Here is a 13,902-nt window from a genome sequence, read left to right as displayed (position 1 = left end):
TTAGTTGGTGTAATATCCGGGATATATCGTGTAATTATTTTTGCTATTATATAATTATTATGTGTGTTCAGTATCTATTCTGTAAGCTAATTGTTAAGTGTTATCTGTACTTGAATATTCAAAAATAATATTAATTGAGTATTTTAATTTTTATATGTCCAAAATAAAATATAGATAATTGTCATATCTTCCTAATTATTTTTATGTTGGTTTATGGATTTATAAGAATCATATGAAATTTCTAAAATCTTTTTCCGGGTAATTAAAATCTATTTTATAAAAACGGGAACCAACCGACGTCAACCGTTGTTACATTTTTGGAACCCGAAACTCTTTCGAGAACTCCTTCCTAACCTAATTGTAATATTCCGAGCATATTCCATGTTTCGACTTTTTCGATACGGCTTACGGTTTGTCCTGCGCGGGTCCCGGCGTAACATTTTCGATACAATATTCGTTTCGGTAAATCAATAAAACCCGTATTTTCGATAAACGGGAGCTTTTTATTAAACTATCCCAATTATCACTTCGTAATACATGTAACCAGGCGCTGAGACCAAGGCCGCAGTACAAATTGTACTGATTTGGATAATTATCCCGAAAACTGATACCGTTTGGATCAGTTTTTACAAATAAACGTACCGTTTTATATCCGGAATGATCCAACGGGATACAAATTTTCCGTAATTATAAATAGCCTTTTACCGTATTTTATTTCGTATCAAAATCATTTGCAGATAGTTAATTATATAATTTTCAGAGAAAAGCCCTAATTTCCTAAAACTGTTCTAAGAATCAAACAGCAAAACGAAGGCGTTACCGATCTCTGTTTTCAAAGTTTGAGTAACCAAAACGAAGGATTTGAAGTGTTCTATCAGATTCTGAGCTTTGTTTCACTGCAGAAATCAAGGTTATTTTTCTAAAAATTTATTTATTTTCGAATTTATTTTATTAAAAATATGAATTTTTTTCGGATGATTGTTTGTATGATTTGATGATTGCATGTTGTAGAGCTTGTTTTCCTGATGATTTTCATATGTCATACGTCTGATTTGGAGTTCAATAACATGTTCAAATTTGAGTTTAATTTTCGAATTTCAAAATTAGGGTTTATAACCCGTATGAATGTTCTTAATTGAAATTTGGGGGTTTCTTATTCTGTGATAGATTGATGTTGTGTTATAGTGGGTTGTATTCTCTGTGAAATTTGCAATTTAGTCATATAAGTTTCATGAACCAACGAGGTATGTAGAGAAGGGAGTTGTATTTTGAAGTTTTCCGATGTTCGCCGGAAACTGGAAAACTTCACGGCCAAATTCCGGCCAACTCAGGGATTGTTAGGATGAATTGATTGCATGGTTGTGTTCCTGATGTTGTGTAGATGTGATCTGGAGGTGTTGGTGGGGTGAGGACGCCGGGAACGTGTTCTCCGGCGAACCCGACTGTTTTCCGGCGAAGAGGTGGAAAATTACAGTTTAGTACCCCAACTTTTGAAAACGATGCAGTTAGGTCCCTGAAGTTTCCAGACTTTGCAAATTTAGGATTCCTGTTTATAAAATGATTAAAAATCATATTTCCTATTTATTTTATTATAAAAATTCATTTTTAAATTCTGAAAATTCTAAAAATTATTATTTTAATTCCGAAAATTATTTTTAATTCACAAATAAATCTAAATTAATTAGTTAATTAATTTCAGTTAATTTATAATTGATTAATTGGTCAATTAATTCGAAAATTAATTGATTAATTGATTTAATTAATTATTAATTGATTTTAATTAATTATTTAATTAGATTTAATTATTTAAAAATGATTTAAAAATTCTGAAAAATAGTTTCGAGCTTTAAAATATTATTCTAAATTATTTCCAAGGCTCGATAATTATTCTAAAATTATTTCGGAGCCAGAATGGGCCAACTGAACCCTGTTTATTAACCCGAAATTGATCCAACGACCCGTTTTAATTCCGAAAAATATTTTAAAAATCATTTTAAATACCAGAAAGCCTATTTATGACCCGAGACTTCTTTATAAATAATATATCATTGATTACGTGATGTATTATGTGCTATATGTGACTTGTTAATTGACTATCGGTCTATATATTCGGTGTTTACTTGATTATTGCATAACTTTCAATCCGTTAATCGGATTTGGGTAAAACGAAGGGTAAATAGAAGTATGTGTTGAATAGAATTCCATGAGTAAATTATTGATACATACTTATGATATGTGAGCAGAAGAGGCAAGACGTAGGAAAGGGAAACAGGTAGTTGAGGAGTAAAACGGTTGTGATTGGAAGCGAGTGCAGTGTAGTAACCTAATACCCGGCAAGTGTTCTAAACTTTCTCGAGATATTGTAGTACTTGATAATCCTGTGATATTGCAAGTGCTTTGAAGAACAGAAACCTAAATCCTGATTTTAGTTATTATTCTTGAGCCATGAATCATATTCTTTCTAATCCATTGATTATTGTATACCCAAACAAGAACCACAAATCTACGATACTACTCCACAAATACATACAAACTAAATACCAGACACTGAAATGAACTATTATATACTCAACCCATGGTATCTTATACTTTGAAAGACCAAATCCTTGAAACCTTGAAACGTTGATTCCTTTGTTATCCAATTCTTTCATTACCCAGCATCCAAGCTTTTAAATTACCTTATTGATCCTTACAAGGATTGAAACCCTTTCATTGTTAAACATTTATTGTTGTTAATGATTTCGGTTATTGCTTATTATTGCATATTCTGTTATTATGTTAGAATTGGATTGTTTTTATAAAATTGTGGACCAGATTCGTGGTCAGACAATATAATGGTCAAGTTAGGCCAATGTGTGCCTTGGATCCAGTAGTTAGAGCAATGTTGTGTGCCTTGCTCGAGGTTAGTGCGTGACTGATCAGCAGCCTAACCTTGGTTTTTAAATTAAAAGTATAATATCCAATTCTAAATCATAATCCATTGTTCACTTGATATCATAAACATATTCACCTGATGATCATTATTCTCAGTTTTGTCATTGTGACTTGCTGAGCTAGTTAGCTCATTTGTTCGATGTTGTTTACATTCTTTCCCGTTAAAAAGGAACCAGTTGGTAAAGAGGATCCCCAGTCCAGCGTGAGAGCTAGGGGTTCAGGTTGAGAAAGCTGAGCTAGTAGGCTTCTTTTGGAATAATTTAAGTTTGTAAAAGTTTGTAATAATGTTTAATACTCAGTTTGAGTTTGAATAGTTGGGATTTGAACGGTTTGTAATATATTAGTGTGTTTGGCTTGTGTGCATACTTTAACCTGTTATGGTCCGTGGTGGTTGGTAAGTAGGGTCACTGCATATATTATTATTATCTTTATTATTGTTATAAGCAGGTTATAATTAAGGTGTGTGTGTGGACCCCAAACTTCTGACCCGGGTTTGGAGGGCGCCACAGGTTTGGTATCAGAGCTACAGGTTATAAGTCACTGACATAAGCCTAGGTTGACGGGAATGGGTAGAGGGATAGGATTAGAAGTAAGGTATAGGATGATAGAACATCGAGAGGTTGAGTGTTATGGTATAACCGGTATTAGTATAGTTTGCGTCGTGGTACGAGATTCTTATATTACGATATAATTTCAGTTAGTAGAGATGGCCGACTCTTTTATTCCCGTATCAGCTGATCACTCAGAGCCTTCAGTTGGAGCACCAGCATCGGATCCACGTCTTGTGATTCCACCAGCATTGGCTATTCTACCTCCACCGGTGTTGCAGCCCATACCATTGCAGGCTATTCCACCTCCAGGCATGAGGCCACCTGTCAGAGGACCCCCACCAGCTGATTCAGATTCCACTGGGCATTCAGTAGCGAGTGCCCCATTCCAGTCTACATTGCCCCCAGTTCTTTATTACCGGTATGAGGCTCTTCTATTGGAGCGTGATTCCTTGTTGGCTCAGATTAGAGAGTTACAGCATATCATTAGGACTACAGATGTTGATCGTGGTGTGAGGGAGCTTCGAGAGGAGATTCATGTGACACGGAGGGTTCTTGAGGCTAGGCTACATGGAGCTACACTACCTGGCAGAGGCCCTGATGCACTGCTGGGCTGGGCTACTGAGGTGATGGAGGACTTTGAGAGGCTGGCAGGACCAGAGTTTCCTTGGAGCTGAGTTAGAGATTTTGAGATGGGGATGCTGAGCAGTGTTGTTATGGTTATGTAGTATGAACAATAGTGTGTAGTGTGTATCAGAAGACTTTTGAGTTGTATTTATAGACTAGCGATGCTGACTAGTGAGTAGGTTGTTGTACCCTTTTTGCTTTTACTTTCGAAGCGTCTTTACGCTTGTATTACCTAAAACTTTTGATCTATATATCAGTACCTTTTCCTTTCCAACACTGTCATTTATTTTATTGCACCTGTTTTACTTTACCTTATTTATTGCACCAGTATATCCTATGATACCATGTACCCTGTTTTCCATAACTGTTTATATTCTGTAAAGAAGCATGCAATTTACTTAGTTACAACTGTTTTCAAAAAGAGATATTTCTATTTCACAAAACTTTTCTTTTATACAAAGATTTGATTCAAAAGCTAAATAAATTGATTGATTCTTTACAGAAAATGCTCCCAGAAGAAATACCCGCACCAACACCCAGAATGAAGAAACCAACAACAACAACAATAACAACTAAAATGATATAAAGCGGAATGTGAACCCAGGACCCATGGACCCAGCAATAGCCCAGATTCTTCAAATCTTGGCCCAACAAACAGTTCACCTGGCACAACAACAGCAGAGACAGACCAATCCCCAGGTAACTTTCAAAACTTTTTAGGCAGTAAACCCACCAGAATTCAAGGGTTCCTTTGAGCCAATTGAAGCAAATGTGTGGTTAAAGGAAATAGAGAAGGCTTTTGCCTTGGTAAAAGTGAAAGAGGAGCAGAAGGTTGAATTTACAAGTTACTATCTGAAGAATGAGGCCACCTATTGGTGGTAAATGGTGAAAACATTGGAAAGCACAGATGTTATTACTTGGGAAAGGTTTAAGGAATTGTTTTTAGAAAAGTATTTTCCTCAGTTTGTTCAGGATCAAATAGAGCTGAAGTTTTTAGAATTAAAGCAAGGGAACATGTCGGTAACAGATTATGAGGGGAAGTTTGAGGAATTGTCAAGGTATGTGCCGTCGTATGTTGAAACTGATAGAAAGAAAGCTAAGAGATTCCAGCAAGGCTTGAAGCCATGGATCAGAGGGAAGGTAGCTATTTTTGAATTGGATACCTATGTCGGGGTTGTACAGAAAGCTATGATCGCAGAGACAGAGAGTGAGATGTTCTAGAAAGAAAAGGAAAGCAAGAAAAGGAAAGTTGAGGGAAGTGAGGGTCAGTCACAAACCGGGAAGTTTCCAAATTTTAAGAAGGGCAAGTTTCAGCCAGGGAAAAATTTTAATTTCAGGGGACAAAATGTAGGAGACGGAGGCCAGGGCAATCGTTCAGCTAATGTGAATCAGCCGAATCAGTTGAGATTAACTTTTCCAGATTGTCAAGTATGTGGAAAGAAGCATAGAGGAGTTTGTAACAAGTTGAATGTGGTATGTTTTAAATGCAACCAGAAAGGGCACTACTCGAGGGAGTGCCGAAATCAGCCAGCAAATAAGGATCAGCCTATCCGGAATCCAGCAGTGAAAGTTCCAGTCATTGGATTTACGTGCTTTAAATATGGGAAGCCAGGACATATGGCCAGGGATTGCAAGACACCAGCCCCAGTTAGTAATGCATTAAGGATTATGGGATCTACCCCAACAGTGAATGAGACTCCGAGGGCTAGAGTTTTTGACATGACGGTGAAGGATGTGATCCAGGATACGGATGTCGTGGCAGGTACGCTTAATGTGAACTCTTTATGTGCCAAAGTGTTAATAGATTCGGGAGCAACTCGATCGTTTGTTTCACAAGATTTTGTTAGTAAGTTAAATTGTCCAGTTGGGTATTTAAATGAAATAATGATTGTGGAATTAGCAAATCAAGAACGTGTAACTGTTAACCAAGTTTGTGGGAATTGTGAGATTGAGATTTCTGGTAGTAAGTTTTGTGTAGATTTGATACCGTTTAAGTTAGGAGAATTTGACGTTATATTAGGAATGGATTGGTTATCTAAGCATGATGCTCAGATAGATTGTCGAAATAAGAAAGTAATGGTGAAAACGCCAGATGAAAGAATAGTAACGTTCAAGGGACAGAAGCAAGTAAAGAAGTTCTTAACGATGATTCAAGCCAAGAAGTTACTACGACAAGGATGTGAGCATTTCATAGCATATGTGATCGACAGAAGTCAGGAGCCAGCAAAACTTGAAGATATTCCAGTTGTAAATGAATTTCCAGACGTATTTCCCGACGAGTTACCAGGACTTCCTCCAGATAGAGAAATTGAATTTGCAATTGACTTAGCACCTGAAACCGAACCAGTATCCAAGGCCCCGTATAGAATGGCGCTCGTTGAGATGAAAGAGTTAGCAAAGCAATTGCAAGAGCTGTTAGAGAAAGGAGTAATTAGACCCAGCGTATCCCCGTGGGGTGCACCGGTATTATTTGTCAAGAAGAAGGATGGAAGCATGAGACTGTGCATCGACTATAGGGAGCTCAACAAGTTGACGATCAAGAATAAGTATCCGTTACCCAGAATTGATGATTTGTTTGACCAATTGAAGGGAGCCAAGTATTTCTCCAAAATCGATTTAAGATCGGGATATCATCAACTAAAGATCAAACCAGAAGATATACCAAAGACAGCTTTCAGAACAAGGTATGGGCATTACGAGTTTTTAGTGATGTCTTTTGGATTGACCAACGCCCCAGCAGCGTTTATGGACCTGATGAACAGAATTTTCAAGGAATATTTGGATAAGTTCGTTATAGTATTTATAGACGATATTTTGATTTATTCAAAGACGGAGTAGGATCATGCGGAACATTTGAGGACAGCTTTGGAGATTTTAAGGAAAAAGAAGTTATATGCTAAATTGTCAAAGTGTGAGTTTTGGCTACAGGAAGTTCAGTTCTTAGGACACATAGTCAGTAACGAAGGGATCAAAGTGGACCCAGCAAAGATCGAGGCAATTACGAATTGGGAAAGACCGAGAACCCCCACTGAGGTAAGAAGTTTCTTGGGATTGGCAGGATATTATCGACGATTCGTTCAGAATTTCTCAAGAATTGCAACACCATTGACAAAGCTTACACGAAAGAATGAAAAGTTTATATGGAATGACAAGTGCGAAGAAAGTTTTCAGGAATTGAAGCGGAGATTAATCACAACACCTGTTTTGTCACTTCCAGACGATCAAGGGAATTTCGTAATTTATTGCGATGCTTCTTACAAAGGATTAGGATGTGTTCTTATGCAGCACGACAAGGTGATTGCGTATGCGTCAAGGTAATTGAAACCACACGAACAGAAGTACCCTACTCATGATTTGGAGTTAGCAGCTATAGTTTTCGCTTTGAAGATTTGGAGACATTATTTGTATGGAGAAAAGTGTGAAATTTTCATGGATCACAAAAGTTTGAAATATATATTTACCCAGAAGGAACTTAATATGAGACAAAGGAGATAGTTAGAATTGATCAAAGATTATGATTGCTCGATTAATTATCATCCCGGTAAGGCGAACGTTGTAGCAGATGCGTTAAGTCGGAAGGAAAAGTTAAATGTATTATCTGTACCTGAAGAGATATATAAAGAATTTCAAAAATTGGAATTGGAGATTAGAATTTGCAAGCCTGAGGAAGCAAAAGTGTACGGTATAATTTTCCAACCGGAGTTATTGGAGAAAATAAAGAAATGCCAGAAAGAGATAATGGATCAAGATATAAATAGTTTGGTAGGTGAAGAATTATGCACGCAACAAGATGATCAAGGTATTTTTAGGTTTTCTTCAAGAATTTGGATTCCACCAGTAACGGAGCTGAAAAATGAAATTTTACAAGAGGCACATAGTTCAAGATATTCCATCCATCCAGGGAGTACCAAAATGTACAGAGATTTAAAGAAGAATTATTGGTGGCCAAATATGAAGAGGGAAATTACGGAATGGGTTAGCAAATGCTATACATGTCAGAAAGTTAAAGCGGTGCATCAGAGACCAAGCGGATTGCTACAGCCATTGGAGATTCCAGAGTGGAAGTGGGAACATATTGCCATGGATTTCATAGTTGGATTACCAAGGACAAGGGCTAATCATGATGCCATTTGGGTTATAGTAGATAGACTTACCAAGTCAGCTCATTTTCTGCCTATAAATGAAAGATTTTCGCTCGATAAGTTAGTTCATATGTACTTGAAAGAGATCGTAGTTCGTCATGGAGTTCCAGTGTCTATTATATCTGATCGAGATCCAAGATTTAATTCAAGATTTTGGAAGAGTTTTCAAGAATATTTGGGAACAAGATTGAATATGAGTACGGCCTATCACCCCCAAACGGATGGCCAAAGTGAAAGAACGATCCAGACAATCGAGGGCATGCTACGTGTTTGTGCTATTGATTTTAAAGGAAGTTGGGACGAGCATTTACCCCTAGTCGAGTTTGCTTATAACAACAGTTATCACGCCAGTATTGGGATGCCACCTTATAAAGCCCTTTATGGACACAAATGTAGATCTCCAGTATATTGGGACGAAGTAGGAGAACGCAAAATACTCGGACCCGAATTGGTGCAGCAGACAAAGGAAGTTGTTGAAATTATCCAGAAAAGATTAATAGCCGCACAAGATCGTCAAAGGAAATATGCAGACCAGTCAAGAAAAGACATGGAATTTGAAGAAGTAAGCTTGGTATTATTGAAAGTATCACCGTGGAAAGGACTAACGAGGTTTGGGAAGAAAGGGAAGCTAAACCCAAGATATGTCGGACCTTTTGAAATCCTAAAGTGTATTGGCAAGGTAGCTTACGAGTTGGCGTTACCTCCGTGCATGGAGCACATTTACAATGTTTTTCACATATCAATGCTTAAGAAATATAATCCAGACTCCAGGCATGTAATAGAATATGAGCCAATAGAACTTCAAGCAGATTTATCATATGTAGAGAGTCCGATAGAGATTCTAGAGGAAAGAGAGAAAGTATTGAGAAATAAAGTGGTAAAGTTAGTAAGAGTATTGTGGAGAAACCCAAAGGTTGAAGAGTCAACCTGGGAGTTAGAAAGTGATATGAGAGAAAAGTACCCTCATGTGTTTTCTTAGAGATTCTGAGGACAGAATCCTTTTAAGGGGGGAAGGATGTAATATCCGGGATATATCGTGTAATTATTTTTGCTATTATATAATTATTATGTGTATTCAGTATCTATTCTGTAAGCTAATTGTTAAGTGTTATCTGTACTTGAATATTCAAAAATAATATTAATTGAGTATTTTAATTTTTATATGTCCAAAATAAAATATAGATAATTATCATATCTTCCTAATTATTTTTATGTTGGTTTATGGATTTATAAGAATCATATGAAATTTCTAAAATCTTTTTCCGGGTAATTAAAATCTATTTTATAAAAACGGGAACCAACCGACGTCAACCGTTGTTACGTTTTTGGAACCCGAAACTCTTTCGAGAACTCCTTCCTAACCTAATTGTAATATTCCGAGCATATTCCATGCTTCGACTTTTTCGATCCGGCTTACGGTTTGTCCTGCGCGGGTCCCGGCGCAACATTTTCGATACAATATTCGTTTCGGTAAATCAATAAAACCCGTATTTTCGATAAACGGGAGCTTTTTATTAAACTATCCCAATTATCACTTCGTAATACGTGTAACCAGGCGCTGAGACCAAGACCACAGTACAAATTGTACTGATTTGGATAATTATCCCGAAAACCGATACCGTTTGGATCAGTTTTTACAAATAAATGTACCGTTTTATATCCGGAATGATCCAACGGGATACAAATTTTCCGTAATTATAAATAGCCTTTTACCGTATTTTATTTCGTATCAAAATTATTTGCAGATAGTTAATTATATAATTTTCAGAGAAAAGCCCTAATTTCCTAAAACTGTTCTAAGAATCAAACAGCAAAACGAAGGCGTTACCGATCTCTGTTTCAAAGTTTGAGTAACCAAAACGAAGGATTTGAAGTGTTCTATCAGATTCTGAGCTTTGTTTCACTGCAGAAATCAAGGTTATTTTTCTAAAAATTTATTTATTTTCGAATTTATTTTATTAAAAATATGAATTGTTGTTCGGATGATTGTTTGTATGATTTGATTATTGCATGTTGTAGAGCTTGTTTTCCTGATGATTTTCATATGTCATACGTCTGATTTGGAGTTCAATAACATGTTCAAATTTGAGTTTAGTTTTCGAATTTCAAAATTAGGGTTTATAACCCGTATGAATGTTCTTAATTGAAATTTGGGGGTTTCTTATTCTGTGATAGATTGATGTTGTGTTATAGTGGGTTGTGTTCTCTGTGAAATTTGCAATCTAGTCGTATAAGTTTCATGAACCAACGAGGTCTGTAGAGAAGGGAGTTGTGTTTTGAAGTTTTCCGATGTTCGCCGGAAACTGGAAAACTTCACGGCCAAATTCCGGCCAACTCAGGGATTGTTAGGATGAATTGATTGCATGGTTGTGTTCCTGATGTTGTGTAGATGTGATCTGGAGGTGTTGGTGGGGTGAGGACGCCGGGAACGTGTTCTCCGGCGAACCCGACTATTTTCCGGCGAAGAGGTGGAAAATTACAGTTTAGTACCCCAACTTTTGAAAACGATGCAGTTAGGTCCCTGAAGTTTCCAGACTTTGCAAATTTAGGATTCCTGTTTATAAAATGTTTAAAAATCATATTTTCTATTTATTTTTATTATAAAAATTCATTTTTAAATTCTGAAAATTCTAAAAATTATTATTTTAATTCCGAAAATTATTTTTAATTCACAAATAAATCTAAATTAATTAGTTAATTAATTTCAGTTAATTTATAATTGATTAATTGGTCAATTAATTCGAAAATTAATTGATTAATTGATTTAATTAATTATAAATTGATTTTAATTAATTATTTAATTAGATTTAATTATTTAAAAATGATTTAAAAATTCTGAAAAATAGTTTCGAGCTTTAAAATATTATTCTAAATTATTTCCAAGGCTCGATAATTATTCTAAAATTATTTCGGAGCCAGAATGGGCCAACCGAACCCTGTTTATTAACCTGAAATTGATCCAACGACCCGTTTTAATTCCGAAAAATATTTTAAAAATCATTTTAAATACCAGAAAGCCTATTTATGACCCGAGACTTCTTTATAAATAATATATCATTGATTACGTGATGTATTATGTGCTATATGTGACTTGTTAATTGACTATCGGTCTATATATTCGGTGTTTACTTGATTATTGCATAACTTTCAATCCGTTAATCGGATTTGGGTAAAACGAAGGGTAAATAGAAGTATGTGTTGAATAGAATTCCATGAGTAAATTATTGATAGATACTTATGATATGTGAGCAGAAGAGGCAAGACGTAGGAAAGGGAAACAGGTAGTTGAGGAGTAAAACGGTTGTGATTGGAAGCGAGTGCAGTGTAGTAACCTAATACCAGGCAAGTGTTCTAAACTTTCTCGAGATATTGTAGTACTTGATAATCCTGTGATATTGCAAGTGCTTTGAAGCACAGAAACCTAAATCCTGATTTCAGTTATTGTTCTTGAGCCATGAATCATATTCTTTCTAATCCATTGATTATTGTATACCCAAACAAGAACCACAAATCTACGATACTACTCCACAAATACATACAAACTAAATACCAGACACTGAAATGAACTATTATATACTCAACCCATGGTATCTTATACTTTGAAAGACCAAATCCTTGAAACCTTGAAACGTTGATTCCTTTGTTATCCAATTCTTTCATTACCCAGCATCCAAGCTTTTAAATTACCTTATTGATCCTTACAAGGATTGAAACCCTTTCATTGTTAAACATTTATTGTTGTTAATGATTTCGGTTATTGCTTATTATTGCATATTCTGTTATTATGTTAGAATTGGATTGTTTTTATAAAATTATGGACCAGATTCATGGTCAGACCATATAATGGTCAAGTTAGGCCAATGTGTGCCTTGGATCCAGTAGTTAGAGCAATGTTGTGTGCCTTGCTCGAGGTTAGTGCGTGACTGATCAGCAGCATAACCTTGGTTTTTAAATTAAAAGTATAATATCCAATTCTAAATCATAATCCATTGTTCACTTGATATCATAAACATATTCACCTGATGATCATTATTCTCAGTTTTGTCATTGTGACTTGCTGAGCTAGTTAGCTCATTTGTTCGATGTTGTTTACATTCTTTCCCGTTAAAAAGGAACCAGTTGGTAAAGAGGATCCCCAGTCCAGCGCGAGAGCTAGGGGTTCAGGTTGAGAAAGCTGAGCTAGTAGGCTTCTTTTGGAATAATTTAAGTTTGTAAAAGTTTGTAATAATGTTTAATACTCAGTTTGAGTTTGAATAGTTGGGATTTGAACGGTTTGTAATATATTAGTGTGTTTGGCTTGTGTGCATACTTTAACCTATTGCGGTCCGTGGTGGTTGGTAAGTAGGGTCATTGCATATATTATTATTATCTTTATTATTGTTATAAGCAGGTTATAATTAAGGTGTGTGTGTGGACCCCAAACTTCTGACCCGGGTTTGGAGGGCGCCACAGTTGGCTTATCATGTTTTGGTTTGTCAGAAGTTAATTTCTCTTTAACTTCTGATTTAACAATATCAGACTTTACAGCTACAAACTTAACAGGATTTACCTTTGGCTTGGTAGTCTGTTTAACAATGATTGGCTTAACTTGTTCAGTTCATGTTTCACTTTTATCATCTCCATAACCTAAGCCCTCTTTCCAGTTTCCACTAATTAGCAAATTCTTAGTTGTTCTGCCAGAGTTAGTCCAAGTCCTGATAATCTCTCTTTCCTTTTCTAACTCAGTTTTTAGAGATTTATTCATTTTTAGCACTTCATCTCTCACATAGAAAGCATCATCTCTATCTTTCTGAGTTTGATGGAACATAACTAACTCTTTTTCTAAGTAATCATTCCTTTTCTTAAAAGCAAGATTTTCAGAAGTTAATCTTTCACATGTTAAAGTTTGATCTCTGTAAATAATAAACATGATTTTAAGATATAATCTCAACTCAGTAATATCATCAGTATGAAAGGCATAAGTGGTTTGAGGTACCTTTAACTCAGCAGTATTAGGACTGCTATCAGCATTTTCCATCAAGGCATAGTTTTTCTCATCCTCAGAATCTGAAGTGTCTGGCCAGCTTTTCTTCTTTGTGACAAGTGCCTTGCCTTTGTCACTCTTCCCTTTTCTACAATCAGGAGATATGTGGCATTTCTCACCACAGTTGTAGCATTTGACATTTGAGTAATCTCATTTCTCAGACTTTCCAGCTTTGCCTTCAGTTTTTCTGAATCCCTTCTTATCAGAACTTCCACTTTTCCTGGAAAACTACTTTCCTCTCCTGAATTTCCTGTATGCAATCTTTGTGATTCCTTTCACTATAAGAGCACACAGCTTCATCATCTCTTCATCAGGGTCCATCTCAGGTAGACTTTCATTTTCTGAGTCTTCATCATTATCAGAACTTGATGACTTAGTATCAGACTTTGTGATGAGAGCCTTTCATTTGCCTTTCTTTGAGGCAGCCACTTTGAGGGATTCCTCCTCAACCTTAAGAGCAACTGTCCTTGACTTTCTTCCATGTCTCTTGCTTCTTTGATCCATCTCAAGTTCATGAGTCTTGAGCATGCCAAAAATTTCATCAAGGGTAGTTTCATCAAGATTATAGTTGTCTCTTATAGTGGTGGCCTTCAAATCCCAACTTTCAGGAAGAGCTAACAGGAATTTA

This window comes from Apium graveolens, chromosome 1 (genome assembly GCF_009905375.1).
Source record: "Apium graveolens cultivar Ventura chromosome 1, ASM990537v1, whole genome shotgun sequence".
Classification (NCBI taxonomy): Eukaryota; Viridiplantae; Streptophyta; class Magnoliopsida; order Apiales; family Apiaceae; genus Apium; species Apium graveolens.
The sequence above is the reverse complement of the archived record's forward strand: the minus strand, read 5'-3'. Positions refer to the sequence as shown.